General features: G+C 36.5%; 1 protein-coding gene across 3 annotated transcripts in view; it reads right to left on the bottom strand.

The window, feature by feature from the left end:
- Positions 1-19,818, bottom strand: part of ELP4 (elongator acetyltransferase complex subunit 4) — a 2,241,348-nt gene that overhangs the window by 280,792 nt on the left and 1,940,738 nt on the right. The gene's annotated exons all lie outside the window — the stretch shown is intronic.

The following is a 19,818-nucleotide window of genomic DNA, read 5'->3' as shown; positions in this document are numbered from 1 at the left end:
AGCAATAGCAAAGAACAAGGCATCACAGACACTCTACCAGCTCCTGAAAGTGACTCGAAAGATGGTGCAAAGAAACTCTATCAGATTGCAAGGAAAGACAAAAAGATAAATAAGACAGTCATTGGACACCATTCATAAGGGATACTAGCAACTTACTCAGCAGCCCTGAGGATCTCAAAGGCAGATGGAAAGAGTACTTCCATCAGCTTCTGAATGAAAAGAGCCCCCCAGAAATGTTACTGCCCCATACATAGCTTGGGGAAAAGAGAAAGAAGAAGAGTTCATCCTAGAAACAACACCTCTAAAGAAAATTAAGTCAGAGAAAGCATCAGAATTAGATGAAGTCACTGCAGATATGATCAAGATGTGGGGTGAGTTAGAGGTGGCTCCTGATGGTATTCACAACAGTATGGAGAGAAAGGCATATTCCAGATAACTGGAAAAATAAGTATTCTAGTGTCAATGTACAGGATAACAGGGGATGTTCACAACTGTGGGCAATATAGAGGTATCAGGCTCTTATCACACTACTTATCGATGAACAAATATGCAGATTAGTAGAAAGTAAGATGAAAGATGTTTGGATTCAGATTAGCATGCAACATAACCGACCTGTTTGTAGTCAGACAGATAATGGAGAACAAACAAAAGATGACTAAAGAGTCCAACAGGAAATTCCCACACTTGAAGAAAGCATATGACAAAGTCCCAAGAAAGCAGATTTGCGCACTCCTGAGACAGTTTAAAGTTCTAGAAGTACTGGCAGAATTAGTGCAGGCTATATATAAGAAACCGTGACTGGAATTGGAGAAAGGTTACCAGTGGGAGCTGGTATACACGAGGGTTCAGTTCTGACTCCACTATTGTTCATACTGGTGATGAACTACATTAACAAATAGGTCACAGGGGACACAGCAATAAAGCTGCTGCATGCAGAGGATATGTCACTGCAAGCTGACTCTGAACAGGAATCTCAGCAAATGACAGGGAATGGAAGGCATATGGGATGAAACTGAGTACAGACATAACATCTGTTATGGAAGCAAACAGGGGAAATCAAAATTGACCGAAAACTGAGATAGAAAGGAAAATAATGGAGCAGGTCAACAGCTTCAAATATCTAATAGGGGTGATTGAGGAGAAGGGAAGTCTGAATAAGGAGGTCATAGAATCAGAGGGGCTGCAGCCAACTGGCACAGACTGTAAGGGGTAGTGTATGAAAGAAAAAGGCCAAAGAAGCTAAAAAATATGGTGTACAAAACAGTGGTGTGGAAGAGTACTTCTGTATGTTACTGAAAGCTGGTAGTGAAGGCAGAGCAGATGAGGAAGCCAGAGGTGACACAGATAAAGTGCCTGAGATTGGTAGCAGGATGTTCAGTGTGGGGCAACTGAAGATGTGACGACATCAAATCAGAAGCTATAGTAGCTCCAATTGCAGAAAAGGTGAAGAGATTATGGTTGTTCGGGCACATATGCAGGAAAGCATAAGATGATTTGGGAGACAGGAAGGAGGAGAGAGAAGTCCAGCAAAGAGATGGGTAGACTGTGTGAGAAGAGAACTATGACAGCTATGCATGACTGTTAAAGAAAGTAGGAGAGTGGCACGGAAAATAGAGAGATGGTGACAGTTGGCACAATATCCCAATCCAATTTAGAAAATGGAAAAAAAGGAGGGTTGATAAAGATGATGATGATTGGATTTGCGAAGCCTCCACTTTGCAGAGATACCTGGATTAAGATTCCTGGATTTTTGTCTTTATTCTGAGTTAAGGACTTGAACTTTTTTCAGGCATGAAGCAGCAAGTTATTTTCTACTGAGACACTAGAAGATAAAACTGCTGCCGGCCTTCCTAGACTATAAGGTAAATCTCTCTCAATGTGCCTGTGAGCCACATGTAGTCACTGGTTATTTTAGTGGCCTAGTGGTAGTTGTGTAATAGCCTCTTGTTGAAAGTGGCAACATTAGCCTCTCTAGTTGCAGTTATTATTCTGATTTCACGTATCTAAGATTTTTTTTTTTTTACTTTTCTATGCAATAACTATCCTGGCTTGCAAATTCTAATTAACGTTTTTTTTTCTCTTAAGTAAACTGTTTAATTTATTCAGTTACAAATGTTTGTGGCTTCTGCCTTATTTGCAGTTTACAAAGATTAATATCACAGCATTAGTGTGACTCTTAGCATCCACTCCTTTTGAGGACAGACCATCTGGCTATAATTACCATAATTTAACATATACTGGCTGGCTCACTGATAAAGTGTTCAGTTACCAAGATCTTTAATATTAAAATGGTTTGGCTGGTGGAAGTGTGCAACATGGACACAAAAGAAAAGGATACTATCACTGGAGAGGCGTTAGTAGCCCCTCTTGTAAAATATTGTGCAAACATATAAAAACAAAATGTTTAGTTATATCTCAGTTACTGTTGATAAGACTGTACTAGAAGGCACTGGGTGCAGAATTAGTTTTGTAGAATCCTGGGAGTCAGGATTATAACCTTGTTTTACAATTTTACAATATAAAGCTTATTTGGGTATGGCAGGTCTTGGCCATAAGTGGAGGCTGTAGTGCTCATACGCTTTATACTCTCTAAGGCCAATGACCACCATGCATGCATAACTAGTGGAAGCAGACATGGATGAATGATCTGAAATCTCTCTCTCCCATAACTGGTGTCAACAGTACTGAGTTGAGCTCCACACAACCCATGTGCACGTGACAATATTCACACCCAAAATTTTAAACTCAGACTCAGCTGCAAAGTGTCTGTATCCTTCACAACTCAGTTGTGCTAGCTGCTGCTATATGGATACTGTTTTTGCTCATCAGTATCTTTCAAACACATATACTTTTCATTCAGCTCTTCATTATAAATTCATACATTGATAAATACATATGTACAAACTTACATAAAGATCTGACACTTAACCTATACAACTTCCAAAGTCTATCAGTATTGGTGTACTTCAGTTTATACTATAGCATCCAAACTCTCTCACTGAGGTATACTTGACTCCAGTTTATGCTCTCTTATCCCAAGGATGTTCAGTTTTATCCACTGCTGTTAAATTACTACTTAGATTACGTAATATACATTTCACAATGTTCATCCAAACTCCTTTACATATTTTGCCTACTTAGCAAACTAGATTTGCAGGCACCCCCATAGCACATACAGCACAGTCTCAGTCACATACAATTTTCAGGGATCCAATGAATTAATAACTCATGTCCACTGGCATAAAATGCACTTTTGATTCTTAACCTGTTCTTGATCCAGCTGGCTCTGCAGTATACAGAGACTAAGCCCTGTGTCCCAGTCAGCAAGGGTTCAGCTATCTGACCTGTCACTGGAGGATTCAGCCAGGACGGACAGAAGTGAGTGGCTAATGGAAGCTCAGTCAGCATAGGGTGAGAGTAAGACTCTGTGTGTGTGTGTGTGTGTGTGTGTGTGTGTGTGTGTGTGTGTGTGTGTGTGTGTATTTTACTCTGTTCAGACTGTTCCATAAAATGAAGTCCCTGTTTTCTAAATGTCATGTACTCAGTTCAAATAATGGACATCTCTGATTCTCCTTATTCATTCTTACTACTGACTAATCAGTTTTTGTCCCTTGTAATTCTAAATTTACTCAATATTACTGTATTTTATGTTATTTTATTTTCATTTGTTTTGATCATCACTTAATAAATGTACTTTTCTGGCTCATGCCTTGAGTGTTCAGTACCGGACTGAAGGAGCAGGTTATTATTCTATACTGCTATTTAAGGGTTTCAGTCTTTATGAATTAATTAATTCTCTGATTACCTGCATAATTCATTTCAGGGTTATTATGAAGCCAGATCCTATCCAAATGCCTAACAGATGCAAAGCTGAGAAACAAATCCCACATGTGGTACCAGTCCTTCACAGTATACATACCTATGGGCAATTTGGAGTATCGCCAATTCACCTACAGCATATTTTTGGGATACTTTAAGAAATATGTGGAGGCTTAGCAGACTACACAGAAGGCACCTAAAATGAGAACTGAACTTGACAATCAGTTGCTTTGAAGTATCCATGGTAAATGCTGAATAACTGTGCTGCTTTCTAATGGATTCAGTGTTTCCCTTTAAATACTGCTGTTATTTGGATTATTCAATAAGACAGTGCCTATTTTAGTAAAGTTTGTCTGTTTTTTGATGTTCATTTTCCCTACAACTGAATAATATGTTAGCTTTGGAAATGACATTCTATTTATTGTCTTTTGTTTACTGGGAAAGTATGACTGGGCACAAGTCCCAGTTTCAGTGGAGGCCCAAGGAGAAAAGCTCTGCATAAAATACATATTTACAATAAGCAGCAAAAACTAAAATATTTTAAATGTTATTTTGCAGAGAGTAATTATCTTATATGGGGTGGCAATGGGCACACCATGTGCCAACACCTACTCGAACTTGGTACTTGCATATTGGGAACAGCAAAATATAATATGCTCGAAGAATCCATGGAGAAGTCATTTATTATTTTATGGGCGCTTTGTGGATGATATTTTTCTTGTGTGGACGGGGCAGGTCAGAGATCTGTAAGCATTTATAGACTATTTGCACTCTACTACAGAGTTCCTTAAATTTTCAGTTAAATACTCAGACAAAGAGATTGACTTTTTGGATGTTAAAATTAGCTATGATGTCACACAAGGTCTCAGAACAGGAGTACATCGCAAGGAAACTTGGCGTAACCATTATTTATATCACCATAGTATGCACCTAAGTCATATCTAGAAGAATATAATGGAAAATCAAAGGATGCGCCTATCTAGGTTATGCACTGAGGAAGATATATTTAAGGAGGAATGTGAATTTCACAAAGGACATCTTAGAAAGAGAGGCTATAAAGAATCAGATCTGAATAAAGCAATAGGCCATGACACCTTTAGAAAGACTAAAGGTTGTCCTTACTACTTAACAGCATCTGATGATGTACACAAAGCTAAACCCAAGGTGAAACAACAAGGGCAGAAGATTAATTGTTTGCTCACCTACAGCTCAGATAATCAGCAAAGTTGTGAAATTATTAATAAATATTGGCTGATACTCCTGGAAGATGAGAAGCTTAACGTATTAGTGGGAGAAAAACCAAGATTTGTTTATAAAAATAAAAAGAACTTGAAACAGTTACTTTGCCATAATGCTGGTCATCATAAAAGATTCCCTGAACTCACAGGAATGAGAAAATGTGGGAGATGCAAAGCATGCCCACATATTAATCCTGTTCCAGGATTTAGGCATCCAGTAAATGGCAAAGAATATAATTTCAAGGTATCTGCCACATGTAACACCAAACATCTAAGTATACTTAGCGACCTGTAAACAGTGTACAGCATTTTATATGGGGAAAATGGACCAATGTCTCAAGGACTGTATTTTAAGGCACCTTAAAGATATTTTACATGAAGAAGTTCAAAATAGTTTGGCCAACCATGTGAAATGTTTTCCTACACATTCTTTCTACTTCCAAGCTGTGGATATAATTATACCAAGTCCCAGAGGAGAAGATCGAAGAATCAAAAATGGATCACTAACTTTAGAGCATACAAGTATCCAGGGTTAAATGCTGTAGTTCCCCTTAAACCTCTGTTACAAAAATAGGCGTATATCCATTAGTTGATTATCTGAGGAAGGCTTGTTCTTTAAGTGTTTAATGAATTGAAGCTACTCAAGGCGTGTTCAAAATAAATGTTCCCGATAGGTACATAGAGGTTTAAAACATTCAGCACAAACCTAAAAGATTTACTGAACTGAAGAAGGCCTAAATAGGTTGAAAGCACTTTTCTTCTTTTTTACCTTTTGGTTTTAAATTAAGTTTTATGTTTAAATAAAGCCTAAAGTTTTAAATTTTCAACATTATGGTTTCAACTCTATCTTCTAGCTCCATAGTGGTCAACTCAGGAAAATTTATTAATCAAGACACAGAACAAAAGTAGAAAAATCAAAGATATGGTCTTACATATCCTACCTTAAGAAAAAGACAAATCTTTTCTCCCAGGGACCTTAAGAAAAAGACAAATCTTTTCTCCCCGAGACCTTTATGAATAGCCTTGCATGCAGGCTTCATCTTTTAAAACACTGGTATTCTTATCAACTGCACTTTCATTTGTAAGTCTCACATTAACTTTGTCATCAAATCAGCTAATATACATTTTAAATCAGCCTAGTTCTGTATCATATTGCATCCCATTAAGCTTTTGAAGTGAAACTTCTTTAGGCACAGTAGACAGAGTTCAGAGTGAAATGAAAAAGTGAAACAGAATTGAGACATTGCCAGACAGTGGCACTGTTCAATGGCCAGCTGCTGCCGAACCAGGAGTCCAGAGGAAGTCACTCTGCTGCAAGACACACACACACAGCAAACACATCTGGTTAAGCTTTTTCCTGCACAAGTCAGAATGACGGTCTTGTCATCCGAGTGGCAAAAAGGATTTGTTGTTCTTTCCTCACCCCGGGCAGCTTTTTGCAGTTGCCCAGTAATGTTTTATAACCCATACCTTTCACCTGTACCTCATTATGAGGAGTGTTTTCTCATTCTGTGACTTAAAAAGTTCATGTCCTCACTGTTCCACATTGAGGGTCTGGCACAGATTCAGTGTTTAGAATTTTCCAAAATAATATCCATTATAAATAATAAATCATATTTATAATGGATATTATTTTGGAAAATTCTAAACACTGAATCTGTGCCAGACCCTAATATCCATTATAAATAATAAATCATACTGTGGTGGTGGTGCTGCGGTAGTGTTGTCACCTCACAGACGTTGCCCATTCGATTCTCAGTTAGAGCATCTTCTGTGTAGCGACATGTGTGAATGGGTGTTCCTTTGTTGAAGGTTGTGCGTTAGGCCCGGCAAGCCAGTATGTAAAAATCTACTGCCAATCATTAGTGGACCGGAGTTCTGCTGTGGCGACCCCTAACCGGGAAAAGCCGAAAGACACAAACTATAAATAATAAATCATATTAATTTGTCAAAATGTTATAAATATAACTACATTTTAACCATCCCCTGAGCTTCCTAGCTAAATTTATTAGTGAACTGTCAGTACGTGTTCCACATTTTGCACATTTGTTCCACATTATGAGAGGCAGTGTTCCACATTTTCAGGGAGTGAAGGTTGAGAGATGAGTTATAAAGTATTGATGGGAAAAACATGACATGTTAACTTTTCTCCTCACAAAATAAAACTTTATTTTTTCAAGAACCACTTACAACTTTGCCTTCTTATGAAGTTTACTGCTCTTACTTCAGAAAAAACACATACTGGCACTTGGTGGCTACCCGCACAAGTCCTTAACATGAGAGAAGGAAGGCTGGCAGTATATTGTGCTACTTAAAGCGTTGCATCACATGGCTGTTTTACAGTAGTATCTTAAAGTGAATGGCATTAACACCTATTAATAACAGTAACAGTGTTTTGTGACACTTCAACCATGTGTTTCTTTCAGAGGACTGAAAAGTTAAATAGACCACAAAGACAGCAAACAAAAGCACTATTAACAAATAAAACTACACATGTCTGGTAAACTCAAATTGTGCTGGCTCAAGCAAGACAAGTTCAAATACATATTTTCCTAGTTTTCTTAAGTTTGAGCTCTCTGGTGATCTGAGTTTGCCCACATTCAACTAACTACAGTGAAACATGCTTCACCAAATGCCACCCCCCATTCTGTACACTGAATATACTGAATAAGATGATATCTGTTTACCAAAGAAGACGGAAAACTTAGATGTAAGGCAGTATTTACAGCTATGCAGTACACAGTATAAAGGCAGAGACCAACAGGGCGATCAAACAGTCATATTTGAGGCTTGTCTTTTATGTTTTTTTTTTCCTTCGGCATCACTTGTGATGGGAGTACCATGGGTCATGACCACCTCTCAAAGTACCACAGGATCACAAGCATCTCTGCTTTTACAAACCAACTTAGCCTCCACTATTAATTGCAGGCTGCTATTTTCTAATGAACCAATTTTAATTTAGTTATTTATTTGCATGTCGTTAGTGGGAAGTTCTGACTGGGTCATGCAATACCCCCTTTCAGCGAAGGAGAAAAACTGCATAAAAAAAAAGAATGTGCTTGGTCACCACGCACGGTAGAAATAAAACTTCTATAAGAAAGTGAGAAGGAGCTTACACTGTACTGTACCATTTGCTTTCCTTCACACTTCCTTACAGAAGTTTCACTTCTAATGCACGTAGCGAGCTTGCACATTCACACATTTTTTTACATCCCCCTGGTTGCCACTACCCACAGTCTACCACCTGAATATTCCCACAGACTGGCACTCACAACTGAGAGTTTCTTAAGCCTGTAATGACAACAGGCAAAAGGATAAAAGGCCATCATACGGAGATGAAGTCAATAATGGAATCTGGAGGGCTAGATGGCAATTCACTATATGATTAAATGCCTGCACGCATTAGTAGCTGTAACAGAGTTTATACTGCCAAATGTGCAGCATCCTAGATGCATGTCAGCACTCATACTGTATAAATGGTTTGTTAGGCACACAGCTGCTAAAAGTGAGTACTGCAGCCCTATATAACCTACTTTTTCCACTGGAATTACCAGGGAAAACAATTACTGGTTTCCTGATCCCCTACTCAGTCCTCATGTTTTCCCACATATGGATCCGCCTGCTGAAGTAAAATCATGAGGAACATAATCCTTATCCAATAAATCCAAAAACACGGAAGCAGTCCACCAGCAATGACCAACTCACTTTATTACAGGTACAAGAAACAAATCACTGCCAATGATAGCAAAATAGGACAAAAAAGCTTTCAATGATCAAGATCCTAAAATATAAAGACAAGCATCTGGAGCGTTTCTCTCCGGGCCTCCACTGGAAATTGGTTTCATTCCAAGTTGGACTTTCCCGGTTAACAAATGTAAAATAACTAAATAAATAAGTATAAGGACTCCATAACAGCAAAAACACTTTGAAATCAGCATATCTTCATTTACTTATTGTATTTATGCCTGTTTACCAGGGTAGAGCACTGATCTAAACTGACCAATTTCAGGTCTAGCCCAGGCTGCATTGAGACAACAATCTAAACATACAAGTACTCTTAGAACATAATGGAGAGCACAAAGGCATATGCAGCAGAGATAAAGATGCATCTTTACAATCATAACAAAATAAATGTAGTGTATTGAAACAGTTCATAAATTCTACAGATAAAAGAATGCAATTAGAGTAAATAAAGTATTCCTGCATATATACAGGCTATTCACTAGGCTTTGAGTAAGGGAGTTGCAGAAGAGAGAAGTTATGACTCGGGTGGGGTTAAGTCATGATGCCCAAGGTAAGTTGTTTGCACAGTGGCTTTAATTAACCGTCTGGTCAGAATTTGATGTAGGTGGAAAGGTATTTTAAGCTGGGTGAGAGTCCTTGCCAGAGTCTGGGGGCTAGAAGAGAGAAGCTGTGGTCAGCACACTGAATTTTTGCTCTGTGAGTTTGAAGACCTGGCATCAACTGAGAATAGTTTGTAATGTTGTTGAGGGTGGGGGGGTTAATAGGTATGAGTTTAGCAGAGAGGGAAGTCACAGTATGAACTTACATTATAGCATACTCCCCAACTAGCATCTACCCCACCAGCAAATTAAGGAAAAACTCCTGCTCACCTTCCACAGCCATGCAGACAAATGGAAATGCTACTATATCAGTTGTTGACACTCCATCAGGCAAGCTATCACTGCAAATTATGTTACCTTTTATCAAAGCATTCTTTGATTTGAGGATTCTCCCACTACCTTCAAAAACTATTACATAACGGGTATTTTAAAATAGCTGCATACTACTCCAACAAAGGGTATACCTACTGCAGCTTTTCATATCAGTCTGCAGACATACCTTCCATACTGTACCTACATACCTCCTCTCAACTACTCAATGACCCCTTCATATTCAGAACTTACCTGCATCTCTCTGTCTGACCAAATGTTACAATTCTCCTTTCTGATGACGCAACAGAAGTTGGCAAAAACCCATATTTGTCTACCATTCTGTTTTCATCATCATCCTCACTGGTCCATGATATAACCAGGTCTCCATAATGTTTTCTTGTTTGTTTCCCATGTTTACTTGTTTGCAGACCACATTCCTTATAACTATCACAGGGCTCAGAATTTACATGTAACCCCAAACCAAAATAAGCATACACATTCATAGCTGAAAACTAAAGTCACAGTAACCACTTATACATACAACTCAAAGACAAGTACAGTGGTATTCTACACAGAAGAGAAAGAATGGCTCTGATATTAATTTCTAAAGCCTGTGAAGATTTATTTTTGTTCAGACATGCACAACTAACAAAATATCAACAATGCACTGAACATAACAGACAAACTACACTCAAAGTAGTAACATTCAGAAAAAAAAAGGTGATTCAATTAACAGGCACAGTATATATTACAAACAACTGTCAAAATACCTACAATTATTTCAATAACCTATATTTACACAGAGAAGCAGCTGTTATGAATATTACTAAGTGTAGAAACACAACACTGACTTACAATTTTCTACTGGGAAAGTAATGTCATGTGTTTACCTACCATAATCTTGAGGTTCAAAACTGTGAACAAACATGCAGCAAACTCACTGGTAGTTTATGTAGAAGTAGGGGGTGTGTGGACAAAGCTCCCACATGAGAGATTAGGGCAGCATAGACTCTTCTCATAAAAATCTGAAATGGCATTTTCAAGGTTTTAGATGCCAGATTTTAAAAATGTTGCTATGTTACATGTCGCACTGTTACAAGTCATTCGCTCAGCTGTGACAAAGGAGACTGTGATAGTGGAGATGCAACAAATTCAAGACTGTTACATATGCCAAATTACCATATAGTTTATTGCTGTAAACACATTCATTATCTTAGTTTCTCCACCTTCTAATCAATGAGGTTAATGGGTAACAATAGAACAGCAAATATCATCCACATTCATTCTAATACGCATTTCAAAGAATGTCATCCGTAATTGTTCTCTCAAACGTCAGAAGTCCTGGAGAGGTCAACAATCTTTAAATTGTCATCAAACAGTAAGAAAGATTGAGGTGGGCTCTTACTAATATATATTAAGTACTTGTGTATTATTTTAGTGATATATAACATTACCAAATCTCAAATACCGAGTAATCACTATTAAAAGGAACAAAAGGGCTAGAATCTTAATTTTGTGGATTAGTGCAACCATTACTATAGAAATAAATTATTACTACTATTCTAGAATTCCAAGATGAAATTCTAGAAGTATATGTTGAATGCAACATTGTTGCAAAAAATTCAGTACAGAAGTATATTTCCACAGTCTGTATTAATGTCTTGAATGTAACGTTAAATTACTTTTGCAAAACTGTAAACTCACTCTCTCACTTAAGATGAACCTCATTATAACCTTCACAAATTGTGCAGCCATACCAAAAAATGCTGTTCATATAGAGCTGTCTATAAAATCAAAATTTTAAACAAACAGCTTTAACATGTTGTGGTTCTTTAACCAAATAATATTGAGAATGCAAGAAATAAACAGGTTTTAGTGGAGTTCTGAATACAGATGCTCATCTTTATTCTGAGGGCCAGTTATCGACATCGTTGACCATTCTGATTGTACATGACCCTCCTCTAATATTAAAAATAAAAGCTGCTTATTGAGAGTCTATGGTGCTACATTGTTTATCTTAAAAATCCTAAGCTGCTATCATGAAATCCAAATGAAGGCAAAATGGGTAGCTTGTTTTCTCTACAGCCACCAAACTTTCTGCCATATTTCTAAACTTAATGGATAACTGAATAGCTCTACATGCAGTGTTTAAATTGTTTAAAATACTCCCAAATGCATGGATATGGAAATGAGATACTGAACGAATATCAAAACTAATTATGGGCTCACAAACTAATTTGTCCTACTACATTTAATTGTAAACTAGTAAATTTAATAGGGACATCGGTAGTTATGTCTCATACAATAGGCCACACTTCGTTATATTAAATACTACCAGCCTAGAGTACATGGTATCACACAGGCTTTGTATTTATCAGGTAAAACTCTTATGGTGGAGTAATTTTCACATCAGTTCATCTATTTTTGGTGTCCAAAAAGGTTCTGCAATTGACCCCCTCCTTTTTTTCTTTATATATGTTGTCAAATATGTTATTTCATTACACCTTTCTCTTACTATTGTTATGCAGATGATCTGCAAATCTATTGTGTATTTGAATAACAGCAGGGTATTCACTGCCTGTCACTAATCAATGCCTAAGTGATTAACTGAACTTCAAGATGGGATGTCGACTAATTACAGCCATCTAAATTCCCCTAAATCTGAAAATTTCTTTGTTGGAAGCAAAAGACCACTTTGTAATACTACATGTTACAGCAAATCCTTTGATCATTCACCTAAAGCCTGAACCTTTGTTCAGATCTTTGCACACCAAAGGACACTTCCATCTATTTTTACATGATAATATATCAGCAAACAGGCTAATATTCAAATTCAGCTTTTACTTGTTAGTGTATTAAGCTAGCAGATTAAACTCTCATGATGTAAGCATGTGCACTTTCTTTAAGATGCTGTGACTTTACGCCCAAGATGACCTTAAAGTAACATGTTCAATGGACTGAGACTTGTTCAGAATGTAGCTACTTCACTCAAATTCATAGTCCTGCCACATTTAAACTACACTGCCTACATGTCATGCTGAATTCATGTTCTGGTGCAGGCCGTGGGATTTACTACAAATAAAGGCATTTAAATAAAATACTTTCCAATTCCAGCTTTCATGCTTAAACAGTTTAGGCCAATAGTACTATTTAACCAGAAGCTATTCATCAATCCTGATTTTAATTAATTTAGCATTGCAGTTCATTATTCTTTTCTAACGAAGTGCTTACTTGAGTTTTATAATAGTGAGTAAAACATGGTAGCATCAAAACAGTTCCTGTTTTTATCTTTGGTTTATAATATTTGTCTTAGAACTACTTGAAAGGCCTAGCAAGAGATGCTGTGCATCAGAAATGCTAGACAAAAACATCTACTGAGGGAATGGCATCATCCGCATTTTGCCCCGGACTTAATGTGTCAAAACTTAAAGTTGATGCACTAAAAATTTAGAAAAAAAAAGTTTTTTGATGATTGTTTTGCTCAGTTAATTTATGACGGAAAAAAAGCTTTACTAACTAAGACTGCTACTTTAAACATCAGAAACAGATGAATACCTTGTCTAAGTACTACTTATTTTAAGTGGAATGACGTGTGATCAACACATATTAGTTTGAAAAGTTTGGAGACTGAAAAAAACAATGTCAAAGTCACTGTATTACAGATGAAGAAAATATATGTACCCCCCTCCCTAAGACAGAGATAGCTGTAGGGGTATGGACCCTGCACTGGGATACTGTGGTTAGAACAGGGATTTGCATCATGCAAAAACAAGTTTTAAATATGTAAATGCTATTTTGCACATATAAGTTTGTAGAAAATGGCATTGAAATACTAGAATTTTCTACAATGTAACTTTACATTACCATGTTACCTGAAGAATAATATACAAGTATGAAGAGACATCTGCTCAAAGGGAAGTGTTTTTCAGTAAATTCAGCCCCCCCCCAAAAAAAAAAAGTTCTATAGCAGAAGAAAACGTACTTGCATTAGGTTACTACAGATGGTGACATTGAGTTTAAGGGTATAAACTGACCCAACTATATTTGATGTGACACACTCAAGTGAATTATTAATTCAAAAGAAAAGGTCAAATCTGGGGTGGGATAAAAGGGAAATGGGCGGGGAGGAAGTTATATTGTCTTAGTAACAAAAATAGTGTGTAAACGTATATAAAATATCATACACAGTGGAGCATGTGTACATTGTCTAGATAGCAAAAAGACCAGCAAAGTGTCAATATAGTGAGAAATATCTTTGCATTCAAGAACATATCTTTAGGTATATTGCTGAACAGCATCTACACATGACTTCATTTATCCAAGTTAATGACTTGTTGGTCTTTTGTAACTAGCGCACCCATTTATATTAAGGTGGTGGGTTTACATTTAACTGACTTGTAAAGAGTTTCATCTAAAAGTGTAAAGTATGGTAAAGGATATCACAAATGTACATTCAAGCATATACAAGATAATCATTAGCTGCTTTTCTGACTTGAACAAGAAATGTGCATCTCAAAGTGATAGAAAGAGTACCTACTTTAAGGCAACCACGTTATGACTCAGCATCACTGGTAGAGGATAAAATGGGTGGCAGAGTATAGTTTATATGTAGAGAGGACAGCTGATAACTAGGCCTGTATTGGTACCTGTGTACACACTTGCTGAATGGAGCTTTAACATACCTTATATTGCTGTTTTCATTGTCTGATGTCATTTTAATTGTTTGTCTGATCTTTTTCAACCACGGGTTTTTTAGGATATTTCAGAAATGGCTGGCCTGAGTACTGATGCCAAGGTCATATTAGCTAGTGTACCAAACAGGGTCAAAGTTGTTTTACTATCAATGTTAGATAAGGGATTTATGGAGATAACTGTGAGTGGCAGCTTTATGGAAAGTCTGTGAAAGTACATGAAGATGTAGCATGTCTTTGAATTAATCTTACGTCTGTGCATCATTATGAGCAATATATACATATATATAATATATATTATGAAACACATCTATTAATTCAGACTCAGATATGATTTATGAGATAGCCTATGGATTTTTCTACTGCTTTACAAATTGCAGAAAAAATCAGTTATTATAACACACTAGCAGCAGGTGTCAGCTTTTTTTTTTTTTTATTTAACAAAAATTTTCAACTAAATTGTTGCATTTGACAACAAATTTTAAATTGTTTGATTTGAATTTTTACTTGGAAAAACAAACATAAAAGTGCTCACATGGAACATCAGGAGTGTTTGTGCTTGTTTATTTATGTTTTCTTTTGTTATTTTAGTATTCTGGATGGTCTGGCATTTTGTCAGAACTGGTACAATTGTCCTGTCATCTAGATATATATTATGCACAGTGTCCCTGGTAATACATTGTGGAAATGACAGTTTTGATAGAAAGTCCAAAGTAAAATTCTGTTTTTTTTCCTCCTCAATTTGTTAAATCACAGATATGTTAAACAACGTTCTACTTGCAAAATGTTTAAGTTTTTTTTTTCTGCTGGCTGGCTAACTAAAATATCCAAACTATCTTCATTTTGAAAAATAAAAATAGTTAAGAGGCTAAAATGCAGCGTGGCTTAGTATCCCATAAGCTGCTGGATACCACTGGGCAAAACAATTCAGGATAATTGCATCTTAGCATTACTAGTATATTTGTAAATAAAGTACTGGATACTATTGGAAAGGTATTAATTTATGTTAACACTCAAACTAACATGCATTAGAAGCTGAATAGACATGGTGGAAAACAGTGAGAGCTGTTCTATTCCTGATCTCCTAAAAGAAGCTGTGATACTGCCAAATGACCATAGCATTTTCAGCCTGAATGAGACTATGTTGAGAAAAAAATACTGCAAAGTATTTCTGCAGGGGAGGGAGCTGCACCCCGACATCCTTAAACTTTCTATATATCTACACATATATGTAAACACAACATTCAACTGGACGGTAGCAAGACTGGCTACAGTACATCATGAGCTGTAGATTAGAACACCAGGATAATAAAGAAGGCTAAACCATTTCTGATCTGACTAGTGGCTGATTAAATTAGAATGCTTGCTTTCCTAAGGAAAGTCTATGGGGTGATGATTTACTCACTACAGCTCTAATAGTAATATCAGAAAAGAATGAGTTGTTGACTGACCCGGTCAAGGGAAGATAAAGTCATGCTGGATATGGTTGGAATTGGGGTCTATATTATCTTGTTGAACTGGCATAACAGCAAATGCTGTTTCATTGACAAACAGCAAACTGCAAATACAGCAAAAACCAGGGTCATCAATTGTTTTCCTAGGGAAAAAAAATTAGTAGACCAACAAGACACAACACACCACTTAAAACATTTCAAAGTGGCGGCTGTACCCCCCACACCCCCTGCCTAAATATACCAACTCTGAGATCGCACTACAGTGGGGTAAAGGGCAATGTCATGGCAATGGCCAAGCAATTTTTTTCCCTAGGAAAAAAAAATCACTGACCTGAGCCTTCACTTTATTTGCAGTTCGCTATTCGCTGAAACGGCATTCGCTGTTATGCCATTTGACAACATAATATAGACCCTTGGAATTGTCCCACTGTTTACTTTAAATAAGTTATTCAGAAAAGCTAAGGCCTATGATAAATAGGTAATGCACAAGTTACTGAGAAAGGGCTTTTCAGTGCTTTGCATTACTGGAAGCACTGAAAAGAAACCATCATGGTTTGCAAAATATAGTCTAACTGGAGTCATAAAGCCAGGAAATGGCTGCATGGAAAGTCAGCTATTGTTGTGAAATCAGTTTTGATACCTACTACTTTTTCCAAACAGACCTATGCAATGAGTTCAATACCAACTTTGCATCTATTACTGTGCAATACAAGAATTAAGAACAAGATGCATTTTGACCTGCAACAACTGCTCACTGAAAGCTGACTGGAGGCACTAGAGAGACACTACTTTCACAATATAAACTGTTAGTTAATATTCCTGGGTACAAAGGTCATCACAATTGTAATTCACAAATATGCTCCATTTATTGTCTGCAAATTAATATCTACTACCATATTTTTAAAAATCCAATAAATCAGAATATCTTACAGCTTCTTTGCAGCTAATAAAATGTTATAAATATTCACACACACACACACACACACACACACACACACACACACACACATCTATACATATACCCGCACAGTTCTTAATCCTAGCTTATCAAAGGATGCCAATTTCATGTTTCTATATCAACAGTTCAAATTCCAATTGTCTTAGTGATTTAAGATTTCAAAATCTCTAGTCAGGATACTTTTTCATCCAGTTATCGAATGGAATTTTTCCTGGAGTAATTATTAAAAACACACTGTAGTAATGCTTATGAACATAATTTGTGACATAACATACTAAACTATGTACATATGGTAGAAGCTGTTTAGGTCAATAAGTAAAATACTTGTTCCATCAGCAAACTCTGGTCTTATATCTAGTTTAAATCAGGTCTACTTGACTAGTTTTAATTACAGCTGTGACTTACCTTAACAGTGAGTGTTCAAATGATTACTGCTGTAAAAGTCTTAGTTATATGAGATTTTGGGGGTTATATTCAGCCTAGAATACAATAGCTGTCCAGCTTCTAGAACTTAAGGATACCTTCCACATGTCCAAACTTGTTGACAGCAAAGATTAAGAAAATCAACAGTTTAGGTGCCATGATCTTCAGAGCTTTTCTGTTGCTAAAGAGCTCACCTCTTGTGGGTGGGCATTTCAAGATTAACAGTTGGCTAGCATTACTCCACTGCTGGGTACAGATTTTTTTTATATCAGAAACTTAACTTTTTTTTTTTGTAAAATGAATTAATTTAAGTTAGCAACAAAAAAAAGTGACTTTTTAATGTGAAGTGTGTCTTTTAATTTTTGTATGAAAAAAGATGTTAAAAACTATTTTTTGACTTAAAACTTGCATTAAGGGCTTGGGCCAGCATTTAAAGTGCTTTTCAATTGTTTTCACTGTTTTTGGTGAAACAACTATTTTTTAATACTTACTTTTTCAGTGGCCATTACTGTCAGTCTTACCCAGGCTTTAGACTTCATTTTTGGCTTCACCATGGAACGGACTTACCGGTTTGTTGGTTCTTCCTTCTTTCAGCCATAAAATGAAGAACATTTCTAGATCATCTTTGCCCCTTCAGCAGGCTACAAATTTGTCTCAGCTGTAGATGAGTGCCCCTGCTGTGGCCACTTCCTCAGATTACTCATCTTCTACCTGGGCTCCCCCTGGTGTAGCTATAGAGCTGCTACTGCAGCAATGATCAAATGCTGAACATCTATACTGAGATCATATGGGAACTGGACACATGGGAGTGGACTATAAACTGGTGTTCTTAAGAATATTGAGAAATTATTTATGAGAAACATGCAACTTGATAAGCAAAGTTATGTGTCCACCTCTCAAAATAAATGTATTACCAAAAGGTACGAGTCCTATTTGGTGAAACAGAAACCAAAGTATATTGCACTATTAAACAGCATTATTGGCACATTTATCACAAATATTCCAACACACAGAATTTAAATACACAGCAAATATTTAGAATGCATCCCCATAAAACAAAACTTGTCTATCAAAGATCCCTAGTTTCAAATATAATTTCAAAATTCAGAGACATTTTCCCTAAATTCTCAACCTTTTCAGGTTATGTCACCAACAGTATTATGATATGGTATAGCTATTAGTGGAAAAGTTCAGTAAGAGTACATATGCTACCTCTATTTCAAATAGTGATAAATGCATTCAAGCAGCATAAAATCTAATTGATCCCCAAGCCCTAATATCATCTCCAGAATGCTTTCAAAAAGCATCTCAAACTAGATTAACCCTATTTATAATACATCATAGTGTGGGATTTATTTCCACAAGGTGAAAAGTGCTACTTTGCTGAAATATAAAGGCATATGACAAAGCTGTCCATAAACACTTGCTATTAACATAAAAAATGCTCCCACAGAACTCATCCAGTTTTGCTTTGAAGGTCTTGAGGGTCTCCCTCTCATTTACATTACCTTGTAGACAGTTCTAAGCTTTCATAACTCTGTTATAAAGCCAGTTAATAGTGTTGCTACTGCATTTAAATATTTTTAACAATCTGTTCCATATAAAATTAATGTCTGTGTTTTTTTATGAATGTAGTGAAGGCACTGTTTATGTTGTTTCTAAGTGTTACTTCATTATTATAATTTCAAAGCACCCTTATGACATATGGATTTAGATTTATTTTTACAGCAAATATGTTTAAGTTTTTTTTTATCCTAAACAAGCAAACATAAATCACAAACTCATAAATACATTGTCACAGTCTGAAATTCTACATTATATGTAGTTTCCTCCGGGAAGGGAACAGCATACAACTTGTCCTAACTTTACAAGTGAATCACTGTCAGGTGTGAATGAGTACTAATTTGCCATTATAGCAGACCTAAAATTCATGTACATTTCTGAAGGGAAAGGATGTATTAGCTGACTTGCTATAATACTATTTCTAACATTTTTTTATGAAAGTTGGACACTTGGTATTTCTACTGGTTGAAGAACAAAAAAAAATGTCTACCAACTTTGTTCTCATTTTCCTCTCCATGAACAGCTGTAAAGGCCTGTAAGTTACTGTGCTGTGTTTCTCTACTCAAGAAGTTAAAAATAACAGTCCTGACTTTGAGATGGCATCACACTTTCACACTTATGTTCTTCAGACAGAATGGCAGTCGCAACTTGTGAGCATTCAACTCAAGGATATACTGGCAAAGTTGTAATGTGTTGGAACTCCCTCTGATGTGTAGAACTTTGAAACCTATGAACTGTCAACAACTACCTGCAATGAGCATATTAGGAATACCATGGTAAAGAAATGTTGACTTTAACAATGCTATGACAGTCAAAAGTATATTTTAGCCGCCTGATGACCTCAGGATGCATTAAAGAGCAAACAACATGTGAGATGCTGACTGTTCTTGCACTGTAATAAATATCAAGCAATTTAACTCCACAATCAGTTTGGAATTTTAAGAAGTACCCCTGCATTTCTGAAGTTGTTTTTATTGCATGTGTTACAGACTTGACTTCTTTCCTTCTTAACTATCA

The sequence above is a fragment of the Protopterus annectens genome, chromosome 17.part0 (assembly GCF_019279795.1).
Source record: "Protopterus annectens isolate FY-2018-M chromosome 17.part0, PAN1.0, whole genome shotgun sequence".
NCBI lineage: Eukaryota > Metazoa > Chordata > Ceratodontiformes > Protopteridae > Protopterus > Protopterus annectens.
This window is presented reverse-complemented; position numbering and strand designations above follow the sequence as displayed.